This window comes from Bos javanicus, chromosome 22 (assembly GCF_032452875.1).
Source record: "Bos javanicus breed banteng chromosome 22, ARS-OSU_banteng_1.0, whole genome shotgun sequence".
Lineage (NCBI taxonomy): Eukaryota > Metazoa > Chordata > Mammalia > Artiodactyla > Bovidae > Bos > Bos javanicus.
Window position 1 is genome coordinate 18085007 of NC_083889.1, and position 24647 is coordinate 18109653.

The 24647-nt window shown below is 41.5% G+C and overlaps 1 long non-coding RNA gene across 2 annotated transcripts in view; it reads left to right on the forward strand.

Annotated features, from left to right (window-relative positions):
• Positions 1–1449: 1449 nt before the first annotated feature.
• Positions 1450–24647, forward strand: part of LOC133235178 (uncharacterized) — a 614403-nt gene continuing 591205 nt past the window's right edge. Inside the window, exons 1-2 of one of the 2 annotated variants that reach the window (XR_009732460.1) lie at positions 1450–2111; positions 7889–7971. This is a non-coding gene — a long non-coding RNA (uncharacterized LOC133235178). The remainder of the gene's footprint in view (positions 2112–7888; positions 7972–24647) is intronic. The other variant, XR_009732461.1, reaches the window with a different exon arrangement.

The window sequence follows — 24647 nt, forward strand, 5'->3', positions numbered from 1 at the left end:
AGCCCCAAGCACATACTATCCCATCATCTGTCCCAGTGTCTATTTAAAGAAGTTATTTGTTCATTTTTTATTATTTCTTGTTGGCTGTGCTGGGTCTTTATTGCTGTGTGCTGGCTTTTTAGTTGTGGTGAGTGGGGGCTACTCTTCAGTGTGGTATTTGAGCTTCTCATTGTGCTGGCTTAACTGGTTGCACAGCACAGGCTCTAGGGTGTGTGACCTTCATTGGTTGCAGTTCCCGGGCTCTAGAGCAAGGGCTCAGTAGTGGTGGTGCATGGGCTTAATTGCTCCATGGGATGTGGGATCCTCCTGGACCAGGGATCAAACCCAGGTCTCCTGCATTGGCAGGCAGATTGTTTACCACTGAGCCACCAGTGAAGCCCTCAGTATATTTTTTGTATTGCCACAAGTAAAGGGCTTCCCAAGTGGCTCAGTGGTAAAGAATCTGCCTGCCAATACAGAAGATGTAGGTTGAATTCCTGGGTCAGGAAGATTGCCTAGAGGAGGAAATGGCAACCCACTCCAGTATTCTTGCCTAGGAAATCCCATGAACAGAGGTACCTGGTGGGCTACAGCCTATGGGGTCTCAAAGAGTCAGACATAACTGAGTGACTGAGCATGTACGCAAAACAGTTGATTTATAAGTGTTAATTTCTGCTGTACAACAAAGTGCTTCAGTTACTTTATATATATCATCTCATTTAAAATTTTATTTTCCATTATGGTCTATCAGAGAATATTGAATATAATTCCCTGTGCTAAATATACAGTAGCAGCTTGTTATTTATCCAGTCTCTATATAAAAGCTTACGTCTGCTAATCCCCAACCTCCTAGTCCATCTCTTCCCCAGCCCCTGCCCCTTGGCAATCACAAGCCTGTTCCCTACTTCTGTGATTCTGTTTCTGTTTCATAGACGGGTTAATTTGTATCATGTTTTAGATTCCTCATGTGAGTGATATCATATGGCGTTTTTCTTTCTGACTTACCTCAGTGTGATAATCTCTATTTGTATCCGTGTTACTGCACATGGCATTATTTCATTCTTTTTTATGGCTGAGCAGGATTCCATTCTATATATGTACCACATCTTCTTTATCCATGTATCTGTCAGTGAACAGTTAGGTTGCTTCTATGTCTTGGCTATTGTGAATAGAGCTGCTATGAACATAGGGATGCAGGTGTCTTTTTGGATTAGATTTGTCTTGCTGCATGCTGAGGAGTGGGGTTGCTGGGTCATATGGCAACTCTCTTTTTAGTTTTCTGAGGAACCTCCTTACTGTTTTCCACAGTGGCTGCACCAGCATGCATTCCCATCAACAGTGTAGGAGGGTTCCCTTTTCTCTACACTCTCTCCAGCGCGTGTTATGTGTAGACTTTTTAATGATGGCATTTCTGGCCGAATGAACACCAGAAACTTAGTGGCATAAATCAGTAGCTTGTGTTGTTGTGTTCATAGTTTCTCCAGGTTAGGGACTTCTGTGGAATTATAGTGTGTGTCTTGTCTCAGAGCCAGGATGTCTGGGGCCTGAGCTGGGAAGACCGCACTGGCTGGCTTTGGGGACCTTCTGGAGTTTTCTTCATTCAGCTCTGTGGTGCCTGGATGGGTTGACTCCTATGCTGGGGTCAGTGGGGCTTTCCATGGAAACATCCAGATATCCTCTCCATGTGACTTACTGCGTTTTCAGAGGAAATTCCCTGGCAACCAGCATGTCAAGGGAACCGAACAGTACTGCAATGCTTTTAATGAGCTAGTGAAAGACATAAAAAGTGAAACCATATAAAATGACTCTTGCCATAATGATAGTGACATATCCATTACAATGCAGTGGTATCACTGAAAAGAAAGTCCTGCTAGAGATGCTGTTTTTAAAATGTCTCATTTTACAGATGGCAGGCCTCAAGTGACTTAAAGCCTTTTTTAAAAAATGTGGACTATTACCAACATAAAAAGTGCACACATGTAAACATACAACTTAATAACTTATTATTAAGTAAACCCCTATATAATTACAGGTCAAGAAACCAGTGGTCAGAACTCAGAGCCCACAGGAAGCCCAACTCAGTGACAACCCCTTTCTACACCATGAACATGTCCACAAGACCAACTTTTCTGGTAAGTCACTGGTTATGTTTTGTCTGTTTTTGAACTTTATATAAATGGGCTAATATTGTATATGTTCTTTTGCATGTGGCTTTTTTTTTCTTCCCAACATTAAGTTTATGAACTCTGTCCTTGCTGTGTGTGTAGTTGTGACTTGTTTATGTCACTGGGTGGGTACATACATGCTCAGTGTCTCTCTCTTTACAACCTGATGGACTGCAGCCCACCAGGCTCTGCTGTACATGGAATTTTCCAGGCAAGAATACTGGACTAGGCTGCCATTTCCTCCTCCAGGATTCCCGTGACCCAGGGATCGAACCCCTGTCTTCTGAGTCTTCTGCATTACTAGGCAGATTCTTTACCACTGAACCACCTGGGAAGATATGGTTATGTCATTAGTGCAGAATATTCCATTGTATGAACATTTATCCATTCCACTGTTAATGGACACATGGATTGTTTCCAGTCGTTTCCAGCAAATAATACTGCTCTGCACACTCTTAAATGTGTATTTTGTTGTACCCGGGCATGCATGTCTCTTAGGTATCACCTTAGAGGGGGTGAGTAGACAGTACTGCTGCTGCTAAGTCACTTCAGTCGTGTCCGACTCTGTGCGACCCCATAGACGGCAGCATACCAGGCTCCTCTGTCCCTGAGATTCTCCAGGCAAGAACACTGGAGTGGGTTGCCATTTCCTTCTCCAATGCATGAAAGTGAAAAGTGAAAGTGAAGTTGCTCAGTCGTGTCTGACTCTGTGCGACCCCATGGACTGCAGCCCACCAGGCTCCTCCATCCATAGGATTTTCCAGGCAAGAGTACTGGAGTGGGGTGCCATGGCTTCTCCGGAGTAGACATTAACAACCTGTCTAAAGTGATTGTACCATTTCATGCTCCCCAAGCCACACAAGAAACTTCACCATAACTTGATATTAAGGTTATCAGACTTTTTCATTAGAGTTGTTTTTGAGGTTTTTTTTAGGCCTTGGGTTTTATTTTTTTTTCCTTCATTTAGAGCATAGTCCTCTGTTTCTTCATTTTGCTTGACTCTGTGTGTTGGATTTAAGCATTAGATGAAACAGCTACTTCTCCCAGTCTTGAAGGACTTAAGTTTTATTTGAGGCAAAACGAGGACTGCAGCCTGGGAGGCAGCATCCCAGATAGCTCTGAGAGACTGCTCCAGAGAGGTGGTGGGGGAAGGTCAATATATGTCGATATATATTGGTCAATATACAAGGTTTTGGTGAAGGGAGAGTTAAATCATTCAGCACTCATTTTACAGAAGGTTTTCTGCTAGTCATGAGGCTATGATGTCACCATGAGGGGATTTAGTGCTTTTCTAGATATGAGGAGATGCAAGGATTGAGAGCATTCAATCTGTTCCTAAAAACATCTAACTAAAGACCTGTCCCACCAGATTCCCTGGAGTACAGGGTGCCTCATTCCACCCTGAGCTCCCTCAGGGTGCTGCTATTGCAACAGTACAGGGTTAAATCTCTGCAGAGGCAGATGGCAAGTGCCCTTGTTGTGTGGTCATTGGCAATGGTCTTGGAAAGTGCCAGTCTGTAGTTCACAGTGTCTCCTGGATGTGATCCCTGTTGCTTTTCAAAGCCATATGCTTTGGTGGCCTGTCTCTCAGGTAAAGTCTTCAGGGCGGCGGTGCCTGGTGTAAGTGCAGACCATGCACTCCTGGGCAGAAGCTCCAGGTTTGTTGAGTTCTCCACTGACTGTGGGTCACACAGCCTGGGATGGAGTTTATGGTGACGTCACGTCCTAGGCTTTCCTACCTGCTCGATGTGGGTCTTCCTTTGTTTTCCTGGTATGAAGGGCTGCTCTGCTAGTTTTTGTGTTTTTTCCAGAGGAAATTGTTCAGTCAGTAGCTATAACTTCAGGGTGTTCATGGGAGGAATTGAGTTCAGGATCCTCTTAAATCATCGTCTTGGATCACTTCTGCTGCTGCTAAGTCACTTCAGTCGTGTCCGATTCTGTGTGACCCCATAGACGGCAGCCCACCAGGCTTCCCTGTCCCCAGGATTCTCCAGGCAAGAACACCAGAGTGGGTTGCCATATCCTTCTCCAATGCATGAAAGTAAAAAGTGAAAGTGAAGTCGCTCAGTCATGTCTGACTCTTAGCGACCCCCTGGACTGCAGCCCACCAGGCTCCTCCATCCATGGATTTTCCAGGCAAGAGCACTGGAGTGGGGTGCTATTGCCTTCTGGATCACTTCTAGCGTTTCCAATTCTTGCCATTCCAGTAAGCATGTGAGCTTCCCAAGTGGGGCTAGTGGTAAAGAACCTGCCTGCCAATGCAGGAGACATAAGAGATGCGGATATGATTGCTGGGTTGGGAAGATCTCCTGAAGACAGGAATGCAACCCAGTCCAGTATTCTTGCCTGGAGAATCCCATGGACAGAGGAACCTGGCGATCTGTGGTCCATGGGGTCACAAAGAATCAGACACGACTGAAGCAACTGAGCACAAAAATACAGGTGAGCATGAAGTGGTGCGTTATTGTGATTTTTACTTGTATTTCTCGGATAACTAATGAAGTTGATCATATTTTCATAGGTTTCTCGGCCATTTGGGCATACTTTTTTTTGGTGAAATGCTTGTTATTGTCCTTTTCTATTTTTATTTTTCGCTAGTGTTTCACTTATTGATATGAAGAGGTTCTTTATTGATTATAGGCTGTGATATTGTGATTGTTAATAAGAGTTATATTTGGTCTTTGTCCTTGTTTCTGGCAGAGAGCTTCTAAAACTCTTAGAATTTACTAAGTGATGAGAGCAACAATGATGCCATTTTTTATGTTAATAATGTGAGTTCTGGACCACACTTCAGAATGGGGCTAGCTTCCAGGGGACCCACCTATGTGATTATATGGTCTTAGCCCCTGATCTCTGGGGAGAGCAGAGGAGCTGGAGATTGAATCACTTGCCCATGGCCAGTCATTTAATCAATCATGGGTGTGTCATGGAGCCTCCATTAATCCCCCAAAGGACCAGGTTTGGAGAGTTTCTGGGTGTGAATATGTGGAGGCCTGGAGAGAGTGGCATGCCTAGAGAGGGTGTGGAAATTCCCTGCTGTCTCCCCTACCTTGCCCTCTGCATTTCTTCCATCTGACTTTTCCTGAATTATATCTTTTTGTAACAAACCAGTGATCTAGTAAGTGAAATATTTCTCTGAGTTAGGGAGTTGCTCTAGAAAATTGATTGAACCCAGAGAGGAGGTCATAGGAACCTCTGATTTATAGCCAATCATCCAGAAACATGGGTAATAACCTGGGCTTAAGAGTGGCATCTGAAGCGAGGAGGGGCTCAAATTTTGCAGGACTAAGCCCTTAACCTGTGGAATCCAGTGCCGTCCCTGGGCAGGCAATGTCAAAACTAGTTAAATTGTGGATCACTGCACTGGTGTTGTAGAGTTGCTTGTTTGTGTGGGGAAAAACACAGATTGGAATTGGTTCCAGAATAGTTTCACGGGTATATGGCCTTTGATAATTATATAAGTGGCAAACTTCTTTCCCACCCTGTAGGTTACCTTGTCACTCTCTAAATGATGTTTTTGTATGTCCATTTGTATACTTCTTTTTCTGTCCAACATCATGTTGTGAGATTTATTCATGTTGTGTTGGTACCTATGAGCTGTTAATTTCATGACTATGTCATATTCTATTATTCCTAATTCTAATAAGCCCACTTACTACACTTTTTTTGGAAGAGTAACTGCTTTTCTTTGTATTTTAAACACTCTTTCTATATGTCAAGTAGATACTGCTGTATTCTAAAAGCTTTATTGTTTTGCCTTTCTCATTTATAGAGGGAATCAGCACATTATGGCTGGCAAGAAATTCTGTCCCACCACTTAATTTTGTTAATAAATTTTTATTGGAACACATTCATAGTCTTTCATTTACGTATTGTCTATGGCTGCTTTTGTCCTGTAACAGCAGAATGAAGTAGTTGCAATAGAGACAGGAAACCTGTGAGCCTTATATAATGGGTTGACCAAAAGGTCATTCAGGTTTTTCTGAAACATCTTACCAAAAACCCAAATGAACTTTTGGGCCAACACAATATTTACTACTGGCCCTTGGTGAAAAATATTATCGACTCCTGATGTAGATCTACAACATACTTGATCAAAATCTCTGTATTTTCATATCACTGAATGGGCTTTTCACCTTCCACTGAAAAGTCTTTCTTTTCTCCACAAACATTCATTTACTAGCTACTCTGTTGGAGGCCTTGTAGGCATTGATAGGCATTGATGACACATGGATGAGAAATATGGTTTGTGCCCCATATGATCTCACAGTTTGGTGACATTGTCCTTCACTTGCATTAGCTTTCTCATACCAGCAAAACCATGTGTAAGTTAATGGACATTTACTGAGCAGACCTAGGAGGTACCCCATGTTCTGTTAGGGATAAGAAACTCCTAGATAAATAGGACTTTCTCCCAGCCCTCAAGGTGTTTACAGTCTAGTAGGGTGGCCATGCTATGCTAAGTCACTTCAGTCGTTTCCAACTCTGTGCGACCCCATAGACAGCAGCCCACCAGGCTCCCCCGTCCCTGGGATTCTCCAGGCAAGAACACTGGAGTAGGCTGCCATTTCCTTCTCCAATGCATGAAAGTGAAAAGTGAAAGTAAAGTCACTCAGTCGTGTCCGACTCTTAGCGACCCCATGGATTGCAGCCTAACAGGCTCCTCCGTCCATGGGATTTTCCAAGCAAGAGGTAGTGGAGTGGGGTGCCATTGCCTTCTCCGAGGGTGGCCATACGGAGAGGTAAATAGCTGACATCATCATTAGCCGATACTTGGTGACATAGTAGATTCTCGCAGCTGTGGCTTGGTGACACAAGGGCTGTGTGGACTCAGAGGAGTTAAAAATAATATCATTTTTGGTTTGTGAAATAAAGCCAAAGCAGAAGTGATTTAAAAATTCTGATTTTAATGTTATTTGTAACATTGAATTGTAACATTTTCAGCAAGTCCCCACCACACACCCTGTGAGGGCTGTGCACATTGGTCATGGTAGTCATTAAATTAGTCATCCTGATAATTACAGGAGCTCAGAAATAGCTACTCATCAGCCTGAATACAAAACCAATCCCAGGATTCATTGAAATGCACCTAAGAAGGGTTGATAATTCTGCACACACACTTAGAGGAAGTTATATATAAAAAAGAAGTTGCGTCTATCCTTAGGGTATCCTCGATAACCTTATACGTCATCATGGCCATTCAGCATTCCTCCTCCACTGTTTTAAAACTGCATGTGTGACTACATGGTAACATATTTGAAGTCTCTCTATGCAGGGAATTTTTTCCCTTCTCTCAGTAGATTCTGTTGTAAAATGACAGGTATGGTAAAGGCACTACTTGTCAGGAGACAGTAATTACTTGTCAGGAGACAGTAATTACAAAATAAAATCACTAACAAAATCAGCTTATTTAAAAAAAAGGATGAGTAAGCGTGAAATGGGTTATGACAATCCAATAATTAACTAGTGGCCAAAGCCAGTGTTTTTCACATTTGAATGATGGATTAGAAAATCCCACACACAGTAGAGAAGCTCAAGTAGAAATGTACCAACTTTTCACTTTAATAAGAGATCCGATCTCCTGGACTGCTGGAATCATTAATATTTTATTTTAGTTTTGTGGATTCTTTGTGTCTTCACAGTTTTGATTTCAAATGATCATATTGATTTTTTTTTTCTTTTTATTGACCAAATGACCCATGCAACTGCTTTTCTGATTGTGATCTCTCCCATTCCTCATTCAGAACATAGTTTGGGAAATGAATCACCTGAGATTCCTATCTCCTTTTGTGAAGGTCTCTGTGTTGGGACAATGCCAAATGAGAAAGTAAGTGACACCGTTGCTTTATTTATCAATTGCCTGGTCAGAATAATGATTGTCTCATATTCTTTGAAACTCAGTCTACCATGTTCCATTCTCTTTGTCCATGGATCCTTGTAATGTTTTTAGACTGGCTTCTTATTGGAGAAGTGTTCCAACTAGTCATTTGGCACCCCATTTTCTTCATGTACAGAATAAGTGATCGGAGGTAAGCCTTGATGGGATGCTCTATGCCAAGAACCAAGATGAAAATATTTAGAGGAGGGATTGTGGAAATTAATTTATGCAGGGGTTAAAAAAAGATATGTTAGACCTTGTCACAGCCACTCAACTCTGTCCTTAAACAGCACAAAAATAGCCATCAGTTCAGTTCAGTCACTCAGTCATGTCTGACTCTTTGTGACCCCATGAATCACAGCACGCCAGGCCTTTCTGTCCATCACCAACTCCCGGAGTCTACCCAAACCCATGTCCATTGAGTTGGTGATGCCATCCAGCCATCTCATCCTCTGTTGTCTCCTTCTCCTCCTGCCCCCAATCCTTCCCAGCATTAGGGTCTTCTCCAGTGAGTCAACTCTTCGCATCAGGTGGCCAAAGTATTGGAGTTTCAGCTTCAATATCAGTTCTTCCAATGGACACCCAGGACTGATCTCCTTTAGGATGGACTGGTTGGATCTCCTTGCAGTCCAAGGGACTCTCAAGAGTCTTCTCCAACACCTCCATTCTTCGGCGCTCAGCTTTCTTTATAGTCCAACTCTCACATCCATACATGACTACTGGAAAAACCATAGCCTTGACTAGACGGACCTTTGTTGACAAAGTAATGTCTCTGCTTTTAAATATGCTATCTAGGTTGGTCATAACTTTCATTCCAAGGAGTAAGCATCTTTTCATTTCATGGCTGCAATCACCATCTGCAGTGATTTTGGAGCCCCCCAAAATAAAGTCAGCCACTGTTTCCACTGTTTTCCCATCTATTTCCCATGAAGTGATGGGACCAGATGCCATGATCTTCGTTTTTTGAATGTTGAGCTTTAAGCCAACTTTTTCACTCTCCTCCTTCACTTTCATCAAGAGGCTTTTTAGTTCCTCTTAACTTTCTGCCATAAGGGTGGTGTCATCTGCATATCTGAGGTTATTGATATTTCTCCCAGCAAACTTGATTCCAGCTTGGGCTTCTTCCAGCCCAGTGTTTCTCATGATGTACTCTGCATATAGACAATACTTAAACAAACAGCATTTGGTGTGTTCCAATAAAGCATTATTTAAAAACCAAAGCAAGTAGTGGGCTGGATTTATTTTGTCTATTTTTTTTTTTTTTTTGCTTTCATTTTGCATTAGAGTATAGCCGACTAACAATGTTGTAATAGTTTCAGGTAAACAGTGAAGTGATTCACCCCTACATATACATGTATCCATTCTCCTCCAATGGGTTCACTGGTGGCTAAGATGGTAAAGAATCCCCCTGGAATGTGGGAGACCTGGGTTTGATCCCTGGGATGGGAAGATCCCTTGGAGGAGGGTATGGCAACCCACTCCAGTATTCTTGCGTGGAGAATCCCCGTGAACAGAGGAGCCTGGAGGGCTACAGTCATTGGGGTAACAGAGTTGGACAGGACTGAGTGACTAAGCATAGCACATTCTGCCCCCAAACTCCCTTCCCATCCAGGCTGCCATATAACATTGAGCAGAGTTCCATGTGTTATACAGTAGGTCCTTGTTGATTATCCATTTTAAATATAGCAGTGTGTAAACCCCAAACTTCCTAACTATCCCTTCCCGCATTCTTCCCCCTGGCAACCATAAATTCATTCTCTAAGTCTGTGAGCCCTTTTCTGTTTTGTAAGTTCATTTGTAACATTTCTTTTTAGATTCCACATAAAAGGGATGTCATATATATATATATATTTTTTTTTTTTGGTCTGAATTACTTCATTCAGTAAGACAATGTTTAGGTCCATCCATGTTGCTGCATGGAATTATTTCACGCTTTTTAACGAGTTAATAATATTCCATTTTGTATGCGTACCACTTCTTTATCCATTCATCTTGTCGGTGGGTATTTAGGTTGCTTCCATGTCTTGGCTGTTATAAACAATACTGCAATGAGTGTTGGTATCCTTTCAGATTGTGTTTTTCTCTGAATATATGCCCAGGAGTAGGTTTGCAGAGTTATGTGGTAGTTCTAGTTTAGTTTTTTAAGGAACCTCCATACTGTTCTCCATAGTGGCTGCACCGATTTACATTCCCACCAACAGTGTAGGAGGGTTCCCTTCTCTACACATCCAGTCCAGCATGTGTTGTTTATGGATCTTTTCATGATAGCCATTCTGGCTGATGTGAGGGGATATCTCATTATAGTTTGGTGGGGTGAAGGCAGTCTGTTACCCACCCCATACACTGACTCTCCCCCAACTCCGGCTTGGCTGCCACCCTGGAGTCCATTATGTAAATTTTGTTAAAACATCTAAGGAAGGGAAAACCCAAATGAAATTTCAGTTTGTGTCTCTTCTCCTGAACATAGCATAATGAAACCTCAAACAAAGGTCATTTCAGAAAAGAAGTATTGTACTTCACTTAAAGCCAATATTTTCCCCAAACTTTTAGATTATTCCTATATACACAGTGTATTTGGAGAGAGGAGAGGAGATAAATAACACAGAAGAAAATTCTATTCCAGATAACTAATTATAAGTCTTTTCCCTCCTGAAAAAAAAATTGATTTATAGATACAAAGTTAAAATCGTTTCTACAGCTTTTATTCTTTGGCAGAGAGAATATTGTGTTTTAACATTATCGGATTATTGCATTTTGTTGTTTTTGATGTGAAGCATCACTTTGTGTTATTCTCTTATAGAACTATATGTGTGACAATGTATAAAAGCCGTCTTAATGAAATTCCACAGTGTGTGTGTGTGTGTGTGTTTCCTCAAGGAATTAACATTCAGTGAAACAATCAAGGTTTTTATTTTGCTGGATCATTTTTATAATTTATTTGTTTTAAGAAAACAGCATCATTTGCATGAGAGTCATGATGGGACTTGCGAAAGAAATTTTAAATGTTTTCTTGATGGCTTTTTTATATGGCTTATTGTTATTTTTAAATTGACTTTTAGTTATACAAGAATTGTAACTGCATTATAAAAAGAACTGAAAGCTGAGGGAAAATACCAGCTATATGTCTAGATGACTTATAAAAGAAAGTTTAGAGATTTTCAGTGTTCTTTTGGTTTTGAATCTTGTGGTTATATGGAGCCCTCTGTTTCAGCGTTCCAGGGAACTTGGTGAATCAGGCATATGCCCAGGCCCCCACCTGTCTGAAAGCCTCTCAAGACTTGTAGATAAATAAGAATTTAGAGAGGTTGAAAAGAGGGGAAAGGGCAATCTGAGGAAAGGAGAAGCCAGTGGATAAGCCTGGGCAAACTGACCAAGGTTTCATAGAGCTGGAATGTAGGGTTTCTGAGCCAAGTGACAGGAAATGAGGTTGAAACAGGAGTTTTGAATCTGGTTGTGAAGAGTCTTAAATGTTCTGCTGAGGAGTTGAAGCTTTGCTTGTTGTTCAGGAAGCAGGGAGACACCCCGGACAGGACTCTCAGAACCTCCACTCACGGTCCTGAAATCTGTAGATTAAGAAGTAGATCAGTGGTTATGGACAGGCACAAATGATGTCTGATTCTTCCTCTCCACCTTATCACTGTTCACAAGGAAAGCAGGGCTGGGAAAGAGACTGCAGGCACTGTCTTCCCCCCGCCACCCCCCGCCCCCTGCCACCCCAACGTGGTCTCTGGGATCATGGGTCACCACTGTAGCCTGTGCAGGGGAGGGAAGGGAAAGAGGCTACTTTGGAATGAATATGAAATTGATGCTTTGAAACAAAGGCCCAACTTGAGACTGTTCTAATAACCACAGGTGACCACAGTTACACAATCAGACGACGTCAGGAGGGAGATGTCTACCCCCGCAGCAACAAGTTCTGCAGAGGACTGTGCTGTGCTTAGTCACTCAGTTGCGTCTGACTCTCTGCAACCTGGTGGACTGTAGCCCACCAGGCTCCTGTGTCCGTGGGGATTCTCCAGGCAAGAATACTGGAGCGGGTTGCCATTTCCTTTTCCAGGGAATCTTTCTGACTCAAGGATTGAACCTAGGTGTCCCATATTGCAGGCAGATTCTTTACTGTCTGAGTCACCAGGAAAACCCAAGAATACTGGGGTGAAGAGCCTATCCTTTCTCCAGGAAAACTTCCTGACCCAGAAATCGAACCTGAGTCTCCTGCATTGCAGGCTGATTCTTTACCAGCTGAGCAGGACAGTTGGTGGCGATTCTTAGAGAAGATTAAGCCATTTCACACTTATTCTCTAAAGAACAGAGACCCCCTTTTTCAACAGTTTTTAGTGAAGTCTAAAAAATTTAAGTAAAGCAAATGGAAAGGGGATTTATAGAAAAGGATAATTGTTGATATTTCTATAATCCCAGGAGATAACTGTTTCTAGGGGCTCAGGGAAGGTTTTAAAAAATCAAGATAAATTTACTTATTATTATGCAGAAGATCCTTCTGCATTTTGCTCAGTTTTATAGTGTGATAATGTGATTTTGTTGTCTTAAGAACTTAATAATTAAAAAAAAAAAACCAACTCTTTCCCCATTGAATTGAAATAAACATTTTTAGTCTTCTTAGTTTTTCCTGTAATAGCTGCCACAGACTCCTCCACAGAACCCTCCCACCCTCAGCACCTCACCCCATCCCCTCCACCTGCTCAACATTTCAAGTACATTTCTTTGTGGAGAAAATCTTCAGTGGTTGCAATCTATCAAGACATTCTTTTGAGATTATGACTAAGAAGCAGTGTTAACTAATTTAAAAAGAGGGAAACTAAGAGGGAATATAGAAGACACTGCAAATGAAGCCTGGTGGGTTCAGGATTCAGCGGCTAGATTAGACCAGCTCTCGGAGAGAAGCTTCACTTGTTTTCATATTGTGTCTTAAGGCAGACATGGGGACCGTTGCACCAGGCAGTTGTCTGTGGATAATCTGCATTGTATTTTAAGGGAGAGAATGGGCTGGAGAGGTATAAAAGAGAGAGATAGCAAAAAGGTGACTCAGTAAATGGTTTTGGTTTTTGGCAGGAGAGGAGTTGGATTGAGATTTATTTATTCTGCACACACGCACACATACAGTCATACACAGACTCATTTTTCATTTAGATTTTTACAAAAGAAAAAAAAATCACTAACCTTTATGAGAAAACAGTATCAATCATAATAAGCAGAAAGTTCACATAATGTATATTTAAATATGTGTAGTTATTAAAATGAAAATAGTCTAAAATCTATTGTCTCCAGTGCCACCAATGTTGTATCATTGTGATGAGGGAACTGCTTTCATTAGCTGCCATAATGCAGCTTTAAAAAAAAGAAGTATTAATCTCTATTCTATTGTCATCTAATTTTGAACAAAGGCATTAAGTCCACAGTTAGATTCATCAATCATAACACAGGAAATGTGACTGACAACCATTATGAACTCCACAGTGGATTAGCTCCCTTGATTAAATAGTGGAGAAGCTGATGGGGAAACAGCAGAGGAGGCTACCTCTCCTGTGCAAAGAATTCCCAGCGCAGAGTCTCCATGGAGTTTAGAGAAGTGGGAAACAGAAGACAGAAGTCGGGCTGCTTCACCAGTACCGCAGTATTTTCCAAAACATCAACCCACATGAGCAGGCCCCAGAGATATTGCTCAATTACTTTTTATATAACCAAAGGTATTTTGAGTCTTTTGTTTTTCTTTGGCAGGGGGAAGGGGTGGGGATAACCTTAGTTGTCATTAGAAAAGTAAGACCCTAAGTTGGGAAGAAAAAAAAAATCACAGTGTCTGACGTGAATGACACCTGAATGCTGACATTAACCAAATGCCACCTTTTTGGACAGCGGCATAGAAATAAAGTTAAAATGTTCTGCTATGGCCTTTTTTTTGGAACAGCAATTTCCCTGAGAGATTGGAAAAGCAGGAGGAGGCAATCTGATGACATTTTGATTGTAGGCCCCACTCGGAAAGGCTTTGTGGAACTTCCTGCTTAACAAAGTTAAAAAAACCTGCCACCTTGTTCTGCATTCTACTTTAAAAAAAATTTTTTAGTAAATGGTAGAATGTTCCAGGAGTGGTTTGTAGACTGGTGTATGTTTCTTTGGCAGCCAGTAAACTCCTTGAGATGGATAATTATTTGTTAATGGTACTGCTTTCCAATTTAGCTTCATCTGTAAGGCCCTGAACGACATGCTGCTTTGCTTTATTTCCACCTTTGACTTTCTCCTTCATGAAGATGTTTCCATCTCTACTGTGAAGTTGCTCTTCTTTTCAAACTCTCACTACTTTTTGGTACTCTCCTATGTCATATTTCACCAGCCCTGCTCTGGAGTTTCTTATATGATAGTTTACCAAGTTCTTTGAGGTTAGTGCTTTGTGTTTCATAGACCAGTTGAACATCTGGTGAGTGCAATGAATGGATGCATGGATGGGGGGATGAATGGAGGGATGAATAAATTGTGGATGGATGGGAGGATGGATGGGAGATGAATAGATGGATGGTGGGATGGATGGGTGGTGGGTGGATAGATGATGGGATGGATGGATGGAATGAAAGTTTGGACAGATGGGTCAGTGGAAGAAATTGAAAAATATTTCTGACTTTTATAGTACTTGATATTAGAATGAGAGAGACTTTACCATCTTTCTACAGATCTTGAGAATGATTTAGTAAGTAATGGTACTGTTTAAAATAAAAATAATAAATATAAATGTAATATTATTTATATAAAATAAACTAGTATCTTGAAAGAAAAAAATTTTTGTCTTTTTTTGGTCTTTTCCCTATGAGCCTACCTTGTATTTTCTTTCAGAATTTAGGATATAATATTTGCTAGAGCTTCACAAATAGACTGATTAGAAGGGAACTAGAGGTACAGTTTTATTTTAAACTTATGACTTTTTAAAATTACATCTTGAGATGTCCCATAAAAATTTTATGGGGCACTATTGATAAATTGTAACAATATAATAGCCAAAAGCTTTTTCATTTTTTACCTTTCCTCCTTTTTTCTTTGTGCTTCTTATTGTCCCAAATACTTATGCTAGAGGGTTGAAAAAAATTAAGCTATGTCGTTTTTTTCCATATCCTTTTTTAATAGAAAAGATGAGAGAGTAGTTAAAATTTACCCCTGAAGTTACTGAAATAAATAAAAACGATTCATCGTCCAAGCCACCTCTGTAAGTGTTCCTCGAATTAAATGGACTATCTTGAAGACAGGATACTAAACTTTTATGCCAGTTTCCTATTCATACATACAAGTAATATCAATTGTGTCTCCTGTTATTACTTTTGTGTTTTGTTGCAATGAAAAGCATGTTTAAAGTATATTTTCAACTGATACAGTGTGGGTAAGAAAAAACGAACAACGGTTGATTTGGATAGATATGGATGCTAATTTTTTTCTTTGTATTTTCTGTCTTGTATTTGTATTAAAAGTGTCTATCTTTTCGATATGTGCATCTAACAGCAAAACAGTGTGTGAGTGTGTATTACAGAGGCAATAAATTGGGAAGTGAGGCAGTGTGACAGTGAATGTGAGGACTTAGGAAGGGCATTTATTTAGTTTCAGTATCATAACTGTAATGAGCTGTGACCCCTGTAGTTCATGGTCAGAGTGGTGTTAGATATTAGTCAGAACAATGCTAGGTATTCTACAGTAACAAATAAACCCCTACCTCTTGTGGGTGTAACACATCAAAGGTGGATCTCTCACCCTGGCAGCCTCTTCCATCTTCTTCACTCTGATATCTACAACAAATGATTTACAGGCCTCCAGAGAGAGAGGAGAGAGTTGGAAAAGTCACACCAGCTCTTAAGTGTGTTGGTCCAGAAGGGGTCTGTGCCTCTCCATTTACAGTTCTTTGACAAGGACTAGTCCCACGGTCCAAATCCTAAGTTCAAAAGATGTCTGGGAATGCCAGAGAGCCCATGAAATTGTGGTGAAGACTAGTTGCCTCTGCCACATATCACATTCAGGAAAGCTCAGTCCAAGCCGGAGTTCTGATCTGTCTGTGGTAGGCATCCAGGCCCCTGTTTCCTGGCCCCTAAGGCAGCAGCATTTTGGAACTATTGACTCCTTTGCCCAGGAAGGGCTCGTGTCCTCATTTTCAATGTTCTGTCCCCACCACATACCACGCCATACAGCCAGGGGCAGGGAGAGGAGTGGTGTGGTGTATCATTAGCTCGTGATCTTTTCTTCATGGGCATCAGCAGACAAATGATTTTGTTGTTTTGTTTTTATCCCTTTTTCCAAAAATTGAAAAGGAGGTCTGTATCCTTTATGCGGGTTGTAGAAAGAGAAAGAACTAAGCCAGTATCTTATTTTTTAAGTTGAAATGTAGGTGATTTACAATGTTGTGTAAAGTTATGCTGTTCGCGAAGTGATTCACTTATGCATATATATGCATTTATATGCATGTTCTTTTCCATTATGGCTTATCACGGGATATTGAATATAATTCCCTTTTAGTTGCCAAGTTGTGTCCAGCTCTTTTTGTGACCCCGTGAACTGCAGCCTGCCAGGCTCCTCTGTCCATGGGATTTCCCGGGCAGGAATGCTGGAGTGGGTGGCGTGTCCTTCTCTCTGGGCTATGCAGTAGGACTTTGTTGTTCATCCATCCTATATGTAATAGCTTACATCTGCCAGTCCCAGCCTCCCGTTCCATCTGTCCCACAGCCCCTCCCACTTAGCAACCACGGACCTGTCCTCTGTGTCTGTGAGTCTGTTTCTGTTCATCTTTGTCGTATTTTACTTAGGTTCATTTGTGTCATAGTTTAGATTCCACATATAAGTGATATCATATGGTATGTGTCTTTCTCTTTCTGACTTACTTCAATTAAACCAGTGTCTTCTTTAGCTGGCAGAGAGAGGGAAAAGATAGCTTCCTTCAATATGTTAACAGTCATTCCACATCGCTGTCATTAACAAATATATGCTTCCATCCACCCTTCCACCCACCTACTCACCCATCCACCTATCCAGATTTCGTAGTAACAGGCCTAGTACAGGTCCCTTGAAAGTCAAAGGAGTGTCATACACCTGGTTAGCTTTTTCCAATTATCCTTCCCCTTGGATAGACAAATTGTTTCCTCTGTCATATTTTTGCTAACATTTTCAAGTGTTATCAAGTGCTGGGTTTGAAAGGCCTGAGTTTTATTCACTTCTGTAGTAATCCCTATAGTAATCTCTAGGGTGGAATCAAAGCCTAACTCTGACGGGCTCTGTAATGTCTTTGGGCTGAACTGGTGGATGCTTCTCTTCATGCAACCCTGGGAGGCCTATTTCCTCAGAGCTGAGTCTGTAGCTAAAAGCTTCTCTTCACGGCTTTGTGCACAGCTCTCTCCATCTGAAGGGCCACAGGTCCAGGGAGTGAGTGGTTCTGATGGTGGCCTCCAGATGATCACACCAATTGCCAGAGCAAGGCTGCTAAAGGGGCTTGCTTTGTAGAAAAGAAAAAAAAAATCCTGTTTGATTAAAAATGATCTGTAGTGCTGGATAGGAGTTATTATCTTAAAAAACAACGTGTTGCATTTTGGTTTCTTTACATGACTCTTCCTTCAGGCTGCCTCCTAAAACTAGGCTTTCTTTCGATAGTCCTTCGGCCATCCTACCTCATGCACACCACCCGCTCTCACCTTTTTATCTCCACCCCCGGTTTCCTTTCAAGGTCCGTACTTGTATTCTCAACTTCTACCAGGAAATCTCAGCAGGATGTCCTGCTGTACTCTAGCGCTCAGCATACTTTAAAGGGGGTCAGCCTTCTGTATCGTAGCTGATGATGCCGTACCCTCTGAGTTCACTCAAACTCAAAATCTGGAGTCCCAGTCTCCTTTTCTTCCTTCTGCATCCTCCCACTGTCAGGCTTATTATACACCATTATTCCTATTTCTTCTCTTGGAAAATTCTTCTAATACTATTTTTTTTAATGCTGTTGTTGTCAGACCATCTTACTCTCTCCTCTGTATGCTTTGGCTGTTTCCCTCATGTCTCTGTATTTTACTTTGTTTTTTTGACCCTTCCTGTCCTTGTTCTTCCTAGAGTTTGGCCAGTGATATTTATCAAATATATCACTTGTATTTTTGATGGTTCTTTTTATCCTCCAGATAACTTCCAGTTGCTAGTGTAGCATCTGAGGTCTCAATCTTCCTTCTAACTTCATCTCCACTCTGAGACTTCAGCCAGTCTGTACTTCTCTTTCACCTTAGTCATGGCTCATATTTTTTTCTTGTATATGGTGAGCATGTTACTCAAATCTCTATGTAGAGACGTTCTCACTATTCTTTCAGTACCAGAGATCTCTGTGGTAGGCATCCGTCTCTTCTCCCTGTAAACTCCAACTCAGGTATGGCGAGTAGATTTCATCTCAGAAGTGAAATCTGGTTGGTTAATAAAAGCTGCATTGAGAAGGATTCTGAGGTTCAGTGGGAAACACTGTCATGATCGTTAGTAACATGTGTCAAGAGGGGCAAAAAGAGGAGTTGATGTTGTCATTAGGGACCTTACTATTTTCTAGATACCTTCTCTGATCTACCATTGTGCTTCTGACAGGTACGCAACATCACCTACACCAACTGATAAGTTCTTTAAGGGCATAAATTGTATCTGCTGAATTATATACCCATCCACTACAGTTTACCTATACAATGTACTGTGCTCAGTATTTGTTAGGTAAATTCCCGAATGCTGTTTATTTGCCTAAGATTGAAGAGCTTGGGCAGGCAGGGTGGTGAACGCATTGATCAGGCACCTGCATTACATTAGAGTGTCTTTTAAGTTGTGTCTGGCTCTTCCAACGTGAGAACTGCTTCTGCTTTACCTTTGGTGACAGATGAGACCAGGTAGTGCTGTATGAGTGGACCACAGACCGTACTCCAGTACTGCCTGTAATAAATTAAATTTCAAATAGCATCGATGTTTTTGACCTTTAGGCTAACTTTGACAGACCAGCAAAGCGTGTTGTCAGATTTTCAGCCCCTCAGCCAAAGTCAAAAGCCAAAGGCTGACTTGAAGCACATTTACCAGGAGGACCTTACGGATTTGGTAGTCCTTGTAATGTCCCAGTCATTCACACAAGTCAAGTAATGATACAAATATAAAATTTTATAGTCATAGCTGTGAAATTATGATTTCTGCCTTTTTTCCCCCCTCTCTGATAGATATCTCAAGTATTTCAATCTTTCTCATGATGTGGTTTTCAGAAAGTACCTCATTCTGCTCTTCCTCCTCTGAGTGTCTTCCTTTTATCTGGTAATGTAGCTTGAATTTGTGAGCTTGCTGGATGGGCTCTGACCAGTGAACATCAAGATCAAGAATCATACCTCTGTGGTTGTATGCTCTATATTTCTGTCTTGACATCCGAAGGAAACATTTAATCTCTCAGTGGCCACATTGCATTGTTATCTTGTAGAATTGAGGGGCATGTGAAAAATTCCTCATCAGAGAAAGTCATTTGATTTCACTTTGGGTTGGTAAAACCTCTATTTATTGGAAAATCTACTGTGAACTGGCCTAACCGTAAAAGGGACCTTGTTAGGCGATATCACGAACATGTCCAGAGAGAGGTGAAAGTTTGGTTCAGAGGTATCAAAATTTCATCCCCACTCATTAAGCTTTCAGCTCCACTTCCTCTGTTTTAGCTGCATTCTTTGATTGCTTCTCTTCTCGTGGACGCTAAATGGCTGCAGGAGCTCCAGCCCAAGTTGTTTTTGGCTCAAATTCAACAGGAAAACGAGGAAGCACCTCTTCCTGGAGTTCACTCTGATAAGATAACTTGATCATGTGGTCACTTCTAGACCAATCACTGTGTCTTAGAGTCATCAGTGAGCTGATGGACTAGCCTGGGTCAGAGGACTCAACATTGAAATAAGAGTTGGGCTATGTGTGTTGAGATCAGGGCACCATCACCAAAAGGAGGGAAGGATGCTGGGCAGACCCAGAATGACAGAGGTTCTCTGCAGTGTGATTATATCAATATTTTAAACTCTCTGAAGGCAGAGATTTTGGGTTATTAATTATTTAACACCTTCCTTCTGCCTTTAACAAGCGATACAATAAATATTAGAAAAACTAGTAGTTGATGAAATGAGTGCCTGAACATAAATGGCCACAAAAATGAATGCATTGGAAATGGATGCTTAATGTAAAAATATCTTTGTCTGTCACTTACTGCATTGTCAAATATAGACCAAACTTAAAACTCCAGTGTCAGCTGTGTTTATGTAAAGGAAAATAAAAGTATAAAAAACTTCTTGATATGTCATAAGGAAGTACTCCTGTGCTCTGTAGTACTAGTGAGACAAAATGATACATCTTAAGTGCAGAGGAAGGGGACATTTTATTCTAGGACAAATGAAATGAAAACAGAGCTTGAATGACAGTCTAGTAACATTAATAATAACTTGACAGTAGAGAGCTGCTCTTATTTCAAACATCCCGAGCAATCCTATCAGAAGAATAAGTATTCTTTTTTCCAAATCCTAATACTTCCAGTTGCCTTTGGTTAAGGTGATTGTTTTCTCATGGCCACGTGGCAACTTTATTTAACAAGCATATTTTAGTTCCTAGGTAAAACTGAAGTCTCCCCTCACCCTAAATCCATCCTCTCCTTCCTGTTGGGGGCAGTTCATTTGACGCAGTAATTAGACGCAGTTGCTTCTGATGCTAGAGGCGCCCCATCCCCTTGCCTCTTCACCATTTCAGTGCACTCTGGTCTCACTTCCACTTGACATCCATGCATGCCTTGCAGGCTAAGAGGACCAGATAATTACCACCTTAGGAAGCATCCCTCAACCAGTGACTGATCAGAAGTGAGGGATAGAGCCTCAAAGGGTGCTTCCTTATCCTCAAGGGATGACTTGGAGACACCTGTCCTGAGCTCTATCTCTGATAGATCCCTATCAGAATTTAGCCTCTGTTGCCACCATCATAAGTTTCCTGATTACACACCTTCTCTTGCTTCTTTTCTCCCTTTTCTGCTTTACTTCCCTCTCCTCTTCCAATCTTTCCCAAGATTACTTCCCAAATAAAATAGTTACATTTTTCCAGTCTTGTCTCGGTGGCTGCTTTTTGGGGGAACCCAAACTATGGTGATTGTTTTCAAGGAAGCAAGGTTGTCTTTAGTCCTCAGTGGGTCCTGATAATAGATCATCATGTCATTAGGCAGATGCTGGAGTGAAGACTGAGGACCTGCAAGGCTCGCTCTGTGTGGGTAGGATCTGGTCGCTGTAACAATGTGCTAATAACGGCTTCATGAGGGGTTAAGTTCAGGGAGAAGAACTGTGTTTCTCTAGAGCATGAGAACCTAGAGCAACTGCAACAGTCATACCATGACCTTTGATGGATATTCCCAGTGAGGAAGGCCATCCCAAGAGGAATGTGGTCTGCAGTATGAGAAGCCACTGAAAAGTAGGAAGAAATAGAGATTCTGGAAGTGGGAGGATTTGGGTATGTGTAGGGGCTTGCACACAGATCTAAGAGGTCCCGTGGGGTTGCTGAAGGTATGGGATGAAGCAGTGGGTTGAGAAGACAAAGGTTAGGAAGGGAAGAACTGGAGCAGTAGACTGACTTTTCTGTCATTTGGGGAGCTAAAGCAGGGAAATGCTAGAGAGCAGAGGATGCAGGTTGGCAAGATAACAAAACCCAACTCTTGAGTTCTTGCCTCAGTGCATGCAGAAACTGTAGTAAGTGCTGTGCATTTTCAAAATCCCATGATGTCGGCTCTTTTTATTATCCCCATCTGACTCAGAGGAAATTGCAGTACAGATAGGGTAATTAGGTTACCCAGGCACTCAGAGCTGTAAAGCAGAGAGCTGGAATATGAACCTGGACCTTTTAGCTCTGGAGACCTGGCTTTGATCCAGGTGTTGGCAAATTTTTCCTGTAAAGGGCTAGATAGTAAATGTTTTTGGCTTTTTGGTCTGTACAGTCTCTGTTTTGACTCCTACACTCTGCATTTGTAGCATGAGAGTGTGCTAGGTATAGAGAGCATTAGGTTTCAATAATACCTAAACACAGAGCAAGGCTGTGTGCCAATAAAACTTTATTTGTAAAAATAGAGGAGGGCTATAGTTTCATGAACCCTGATTTAACTACACTGTTTAACACAGTATAAAAGGTGATTTGGGGGACTTCCCTGGTAGTCAAGTGGTTAGTACTCTGCCCACTTCCAACAAAGGGGTCACAGATTCGATTCCTTTTTGGAGAACTAAGATCTCCCATGCCACACGGTATAGCCAAGAAAAATGAATGGAAAAAATGGTGGTTTTGGCCAGAGGTGGTCTGTTTTGGGTTTTCTGATGAGCCATTGCTAGCATGCATGTCTTCATAATGAAATATGGTGGGAGACACTGGGAAGATGAGGACAGTTAGGGAACAATGTGAGGGTGATGCTGGAAGGGAAAAAAGAATAAAAGAAGCAGGAATGGAAACTCCAAGTTCTAGCTCAGTCACTTTCTTGGAAGCTGCAGGTGGGAGAGAGAAACACTCAATTCTGACCAGTATAGTAGGGCAGCTCCAAGTTGCAGGAGCAGGTTTAAGAAATGCCATAAAATTCAACTTTGTAGGATTTGGGCTTTATAGCATATATTGTAGCAGCCACATTGAATAAATGTATGTTTTTCATTATATTTTTATTGCACATTTAAAGCACATTAAGGCACACACAGCTTCCAAGAAGAAAAAAAAATAGAGGAACTTTGACCTCACAAGTAATCACATCGATTTGAAAGGTGGTTGTATGTTATGAAGACAGAGAAAGATGTATGGCTGTTGTCCTCAGTTTTATACTAACTCATTCTTCTTTGGGAAACAATATTAATAGACTTTTTGCTACATTTGTCTCCTGTTGAGGGAGCATTTCCCTTTTTTTTTTTTAACATAAAGAATATCATATTGTGGGTGTTTGGTCATTTGCTTTTGAGTTGCAGGTAATTGGTTGCCATTCTCAGTCTGTAAAACAACCTGCTTTGTTGGGGTTTGGAAAAAAGTGAAAAACCATTTCAAGAAATTGCAACTCGAAATTATTTCTGGATTTGAGAAGCCGTGTATAGCATCCAGTGGTCTTCGATGATATATTCATTCATAGCTCCTGGAGTTGTGCAGAAGTAGTCAGTGAATCATGAGGGACAGCATGCTCACCATGTATTGCTGTGAGGTTGGATGTGACACAAATGCCCCTGGGGCTGAAATGCAATCTGTGCCCTCTCCTCCAAGCCCTGTGCCTGCCTGGATGAAGGGACACCTTTTTATTCATGCCAGTGCACCATTCACTTAGCCAAGCCATGGCGTTTGGGCCAACTCCGCTCAGAGGTGGTGACTTTTTCTAATCTGTGTTCTCCCGATTATTATGTGTGTGGTGTTTTTGCAAATGATGTATCATTACATTTAGGATGTTGTTGATTTTAAGATGTACCATTATCTTTTGTACACTTAAGAAAGATGAGATGCCACCAGTCACATCTTGATAGACCACTGATGATAAGACACATGCCAACTTCAAAGATGATAAAAGGTGAAGAATGTGCAATGGAGTTATTTGTCTATTGAGTGAGTACACCTTTCTTTAATTAGCACAAAGGTGCCTTATAGCTGCCACCATATAAGGATGAGGTAGGCATGTCCTGAGAAGGAGGTTTCCACTCAGTTTTGTTTATTTTTGATGATAAAATAAAAAATAAAGTAAAATAAAAATTTTCTCTGCTCTCCTGTCATTGGTCCAGTTCTAACAGAAGTAGAAATGTTAGAGTGAAATTGACCTCAGGGAGCATCTTGCATCTCTGCTCGGGGCAGTTTCACCCCACCCTGGGGACATTAGTCAATACCTGAGGTTAGCTGTCATAACTAGAGGGAAATGGTGCCTAGTGAGTAGAGGCCAAGGGGTTGCTAAATGTTCTACAGTGCACAGAACAGCCTCCCACAACAAGAATTGTTGTTCAGTCGCCCAGTCTTGGACTGGGCATGGCAGGACTCTTGTCGTGAGAACCTCATGAACTATATAAAAGGACGGCGGGAATTACCTGGCTCCAAAAGTCCTGGTGACAAGATTGAGAATCCCTGATGTAGTGGGATGATGTGTAGCAGGGGTTGAGAAGCTGGATATTAGAGTCAGGTAAACTTGGGTTCAAATTCCCATCTTAACCTTAACTGACTGTGGCTTTGGACAAGTTAAGTAGACTTACTGAGTCTGAGTTTCCTTGTCTATATGGAGACTATAGTCTCTACTTCAGAGGGTTGCTGAGAGTATCAAGTGAGATAACTAAGGCAAAGATTGCAGCATGGCAACAGCCACATTAAATGCAAATGCAGTTCTAAGAGCCTTTGTCTATACTAATGAAATCCCGAGGGCAACTCTGAAGGAAGCATTATTTTTAACATCCATTTTACAGGTGAGCAAACAGAAAACTTAAGGCACTTGCCCAAGGTCACTCAGGAATAAGTAGTGGAACCAGGGTTTGAATCCAGGGTCCCTGTTCCAGCCAGTTCAGTCCTCCCAGCACAGTACCCCATATTGCATGAGGACTTGGGAAAAGGAGGCTGCCAGTAGTATTGTTATTAATATTGTCCAGCTTAAAGCCCCCGAGAAGGCAACGGCACCCCACTCC